A 6030-nucleotide genomic window follows, 5' to 3' on the forward strand; every position below is an offset into this window, starting at 1 on the left:
TTAGCCCCCACTTTCCTGTTAGAAGCTGAGTAGCTTTCAGGTATCTGAAACTGATTTAAGAGATGCAGTTTCAGGCCACTGAATCTGATTCCTGCCCTGTCTTCCTCATTCCCAATCAGAGGCTGGTCGTTCATGGAGATGACACCATTAGGAATATTGTGAAGAGCCCTGTGAGCAGTTTACCCCAAAGCCTGTTCTAACTGGAGCCACTCACTCTCAAAAAAGAGGTGGAAATACAAATTTGCATGTCTTTTGGGGGAGGGGTAACTGGACATATTTAATATCTTAAAAGTTCACATCTATGAATCAAGAAAATCAACTTCTGTTATAATTAGAAACCATCTAATTTCTCAGTAAAAAAAGTAAAACTGTCCCTGGAATAATGAAAAAAGCATGAGGACCACCCACACACATGCATCCCCAAAATATCATCCTCTAGTTTTGTCATTGGAAAATCAAGTCTTAGGATTAGCCCATTATTTTTGAATTTTTATTTTTCTCTACAGATTGGAACCATCCAGATCAAGATATAGAATATTTCTAGCATCCCAGAAAGTTCTCTCATGCCCCATCTCAGTTAGCATTCCTCATCCCACTAGGGCCACTTACTATATTTCTATCACAATAAGGCAGTTTTTCTTGTTCTTTGACTTTCATATTCTCTTATTCTGCATGCACTTTTTTATGTCTGCTTGTTTGGCTCAAGATAAAGTCTGTGAGATTCATCCACGTTGTGGTATCAATAGTTCATTATCTTTATATTGATGTGTGGTATTCCATTTTGTGAATATATTCTCATTTCTTTGACCATCTTCTTTGTAAATTAATATTCAGGTGTTTCTTGTTTTGTTTTTTGCTTTGCACTATTATGAACATAGCTGTATGAACATTGTTAAACCTGCCTTTATCTTGAGTATGTAACTCAGAGTTGGCCATAAATATGCATATGCTTAGCTGCTGCAGATGTCAGATAGTTTTCTAAAGTTTTTGAACCAATTAATACTCTCATCAAGCAATATATGAGGTTTCCATGTGTTCCATAACATTGTTAACACTTGGAATGATCAAGTTTGTATTGCTTGTTTGCCATCAATCTGTTAGCAACAAAAGGGCAGTGTACAGACTTTTCTCATTTTGATTTTAATTTATATTTCCCTCATGAGTGATAATGTTGAGAATACTTCATATGTTTATGGCCATTTGGAGATCTTCTTTTGAGAAATAGCTACTCAAATCTTGCTCATTTTTAAATTGTTTTTTTGTTATTGATTTAAAATAGTTCCTTATATGTTCTAGATACAATCCTTCATTTCATGATATATGAATATCTTCTACCAAGCTAAGGCTCCTTTATTTGTTTTTTAAATGTTGTGGGGTTTTTTTGGTAAGTATGCTCTTTTGGTGTGCTTTTTGTATCCTGTATAAGAATATTTTCCTATTCTATGATCTAGAAAATCTTCTCTATTTTCTTCTAGAAGTTTTATTGACTTACTTTTGGTATGCAGGTCTGTGCTCTATCTTAATGTTATCCAATGTAAGGTAGGAATCAAGTTTTTTTTTTTCTATACAGTTATCCAATGGCATCAGCATTTTTTTGGCTAGTTTCCCTTACCAAATTGAGTGACATCTTTGTAGTAAATCAAGAACCACATACTGGGTCTACCTATTCTGATCCATTAGTTTACTTTTCTGCCATTATGCCAATACTAGACTGTCCTAATTATTGCATGTTTTTAGTAAGCTGTGAAATCTGGTGGTGAAAGTTCTCCAGTTCTTCAATTTTGTTCTTATTCTTCAAGATTGCTTGGCTACTCTAGCTCTTTTGCCTTGCTATATAAAGTTTAAAGCAATTTGATGGTATTCATCAAAAAAAAATGTTGAGAAGTTAATTAGGGTTGAATTGAATCTATAGATCAACTTGGACAGAACTAAATCTTAACAATATTGAATTTTCTAACCCATGAACATGAAACATCTCTTCATTTAATTAGGTCTTCTTTAAGTTTTCTGAATTTTGTTTTATAGTTTTCAATGTAGAGGTATTACACATCTTTAATTAGACTTATTCTAGACATTTAATTTTTGATGCAATTATAATGAGTATCACTTTTTAAGTTTCATTTTCCAATTGCTGGTTACTAGTTATAGAACTACAAATTATTTTTATATGTTGCCTTTATAGCAAATGGTCTTACTACATATACTTATCAGTTATATTAATGATTATTAATAGTTTATAGATTCTTTTGGATTTTTCACATACAATCACCGCATCTACAAATAAAGACCTGTCTACTTCTTGCTTTCCAATCCTTAATGTCTTCTTGCACCAACCAGGTCACTCAGCACAGTGATAAAAGAAGTGGTGGTGGTGGACATCCCTATCTTGCTTTCAACCTCAGGAAGAAAGTGTCCAGTATTTCACCAATAAGTATGATGTGGCAGAGTTTTACATGTTAGCTATAGGTTTTTTCTGTAGATATCCTTTATCAGACCAAAGAAATTAATTTTTATTCCTAGTTTGCTGAGGGTATTATCATGAATGAATGCTGAATTTTATCAAATACCTTTCCTACATCTACTGAGCATGAGTGGTACCACAATTCATATTATGATAAACACCACAAAGCTTCTCTGATAACATTATGGGGACTGTCAACCCAGTGCTTCAATTCAGAGATCATGCCATTCTCTTCCCATACTAGAAACTGTCCTGTAACTGTCTTCCCTATTTATTTTGTCCTTTACTTTCCCAACAGGTGTTACTGCTCATGGATACCAGGGAACAGATTTTACTGCTTTTGGTAGCAACTTCTGCTCCTTGAATATTTATGGGAACATTATGGAAAAATTAATAGAATAAATGCTGCCTCCTGGATCATCCCTGGCCCCCTTAGCATGGCTAAGGGGCATGCACCTTGGATACCCACCATCATTAGGTAGCAGGACCCTTTGTCAGATCCATCAATCAAGCAGTGAGAAGCCATTATACAACTCTGGTAAGGAACAACCCTATTCTGGGAGAAAACTCCAAGAGTGGCTATTTGGACAAGACTTTACCTGTGTGGCAACTCCAAGGAGCTGGGTCAGAGGCTTCAGAAAACCCCACAGGAGCATGTGGTATGGACACTGCATTTGGCATCCAGCATGCTGGTGGAATCTAGCCAGCCAGCAAGCCAGCCTGACTGCCTGCTCACTGGCTGCTCTCTACTACGTCCAGAACATCTGCAAAGCCAGAAGCTTTGGCACAAAGCTGCTCCCATCCTTGCCGGCACGGGTTTATGGATATTAAAAATGTGCTGATGTGAATCACCATGCAAACACGCTTCACTAGAAGTGCTGCGTGCAGGAACACTGCTCCTTTTATTGTCTCCTCCACCTCTGTTGGAAATGTTCACCCACAGATGATGCGGAGATTAGTGGGGCGTCAGGCTGCTGCGTGTTTTTAGGCAGCCTGTCAGCTCCCATCAGCTACGGCTAGGGCTGCAGAGGAGGCTGGGACACACCTCAGTGCCCCTGCCTGGGGCCCATGGGCAGAGTCTGGGGCAGGAGAGTGGCTTGGGAGTGGGAAAAGACATTCGCTAGTAAGACTTTCTCCAGCATCCAGGTTGTAGTCATCATCCCACAGTAATATGGGGGTAGGCACCTCTAGAGTGCTCCCCCAAGTTGGCAAAGAGCATCAGTGAAAGTCCAAGCCTTTTCTGCTCTGGGACAGCCACTTTCACCTTCCCCTCCTTGTATGGTATCAGATAAATTATGGTCCCCAGGGAAGGGTAGAAGATGGGCTAGAGAACCCAGGCCCTACAGGATGTCTCCATGCACACAGAAAGGTGTCAGATCTCGTTGCAGACATTCTGAGAATATCCGCAAGAAGGGTCTGGGATGCTCTGGGAGCCCAGAGATCCCCTCTGCTAGGAGATCAGGGAAGACAACACGGAAGAGGAAGTGCCAGAACTGAGCCCTGAACCACAACTAGCCTGTAAACACGCTGAGCCGGGAGATGGCATTCCAGGTAGCAGGAAAGGCCTGAGCCAACATGGGCAAGTGGGAAAGCACAAGGACCAGGTGTTTTCCTGCTCCCTGCTCATTCATTCTCCAAATTGCCTTGTCCCCAAGTTAATGTGAAAAATGGCCACCATGATCCCAAGCATCATAGTCAAGTGCAACCTTGACCAGAAGCAGAAGAGATTTTCTCTTCCTGTGGGTCCAGGAGCTATCTCAGAAGAGCCTTGAACTCCTTGCTGGTTCTGGGAAAGGAAGCCAGTTTGGAGGAGGAGGCACCGGCAGGCAGAAGGATTCTGTTTTGGTCTAGCTCTGATCAGGGCATTCCTGTGCCAACAGCGAGACTCTCACCCTCTGCTGCCATACCTCATTTAACACCTTTACCATTCGCAGCGTGGTCTGGACTCCCCAGGTACACTACAGAGGGCAGAAACTGTGTTCCACACATACCTGCCCACAATCTAGCATGCTTTTTTGCTCCTGATAGACTCCTAAAATGAACTTATCTGGAAAATAGAGGACCATGATGCCCATTTTGATTGGGTTACCTTTAGCACCTGCTGGGGGCTACCACAATGCATCGCTCCAGGAGGCTGTCTCCTCAGGGATGACCACAGGACCTGTGAGGCTGCAGACCTGCGCCTCTTTATGCAACTCCCAGTGCTCAAGCTAGCAAGGCCAACATTCAAGGGGCCCTCAACATATTATTATAGCTGAATTATTTTAATCAGTCCTTATAATGAGGCGGGGCACTATTTTATCCCAAGATGGGAAAGAGAATTAAATAACCTACTCAATGTCACACTTGTAGCAAGTGGCATTGTAGGATCTGAACCCTGTCAGACAGCCTCAGAGTTTGTGGTCTCAACCATTGTGCCCCTCTGCCCTGAGAAGACCCCACACTTCCCATGTACAAGTACCTTCATAATCCAAACCCTCAGAAGAGACCCCCGATTGTGGATGTGCAGCACAGCAGAGCTTTGGCAGCTCCCCAGCCCTCTTCTTCTGCCCACCCTGCTCCTCTGTTTCTCAGAGAAGAGTTTGATGCCTAGACAGGGATGAAGGGCCCCCCACTAGTCCTGCCTAAATGCTCTGTAGCAGTCTCAGAGCTCCTTTCCTCTTTCTCCCTGCCTTTTCAAGACAGACCCTGTCTGTCCTTTGTGAGGGACACAGGGACAATTGGTAGCTACATCTGTAGGTACCTGCAGAACTGATGTAACTCTGGGCATGGATCCAGCCAACTCTCTTGGCCTTTTGCTGATAACTGAGCACAGCCTGAGCTGAGGGGGCTCTTTATAGGGGCTCCCAAAAGGGCACCACTTATAGAGTGCACCAGCCCAGGCCCCCAAGCCCCTCAGGGAAATGGATCTTCCTCTCATCGCCCAAAAGGAGGGAAGGGGAAGGCTGAGCTTCAGAACCCAAAGTGGTTCAGCAAATAGACAGGACTCTTCCCAGGGCCTGGCCTAGACCCAGGGACAACCATGGGAAGAGAGGCGCGTTCAACCGCCTCCCCAGCTAGACATAACCATACTTTCCTGGTCTGCAGAGAGGAGGGTATGGGAGCATGGGATTCCATTACATGAAATTCTTTCCTTTCAGTTAAATCCTATGTAGATTAGCTAAATCTTTTCTTTAGGGTAATATTGAAGGGGGAGGGGAAAGGTGAAAGGCCAGAGTATTTTAAAAGGATGACAAGGTCTTCAAACATTCCAAGGTAGAACTTAGGTTAAGTTTGAATAGAAAAATCATGGTTTTAATTATCTACCAGTTAATTAATTTTCAACCAGTTATCTCCAGGTATATGTGATACTTCAGGCAGAGGAGTCATGTTCAACTCTTGGCTTCTAGAAGCTCTCCACACTCGTGTATGTGCCTCAGGTTAAACAGCCAGAGCTCAGAGCCAATTTTAGTACTAGAATCTTGGAAACAGAATCAGGGGTCACTCAATCTTGGGGTCATCACTCTGTCATCATAATGGGCCTCTCTTAGCATTCACCCCAACATCCTGGGAATTCTGATGATGACATC

The sequence above is a fragment of the Suricata suricatta genome, chromosome 5 (genome assembly GCF_006229205.1).
Source record: "Suricata suricatta isolate VVHF042 chromosome 5, meerkat_22Aug2017_6uvM2_HiC, whole genome shotgun sequence".
Lineage (NCBI taxonomy): Eukaryota > Metazoa > Chordata > Mammalia > Carnivora > Herpestidae > Suricata > Suricata suricatta.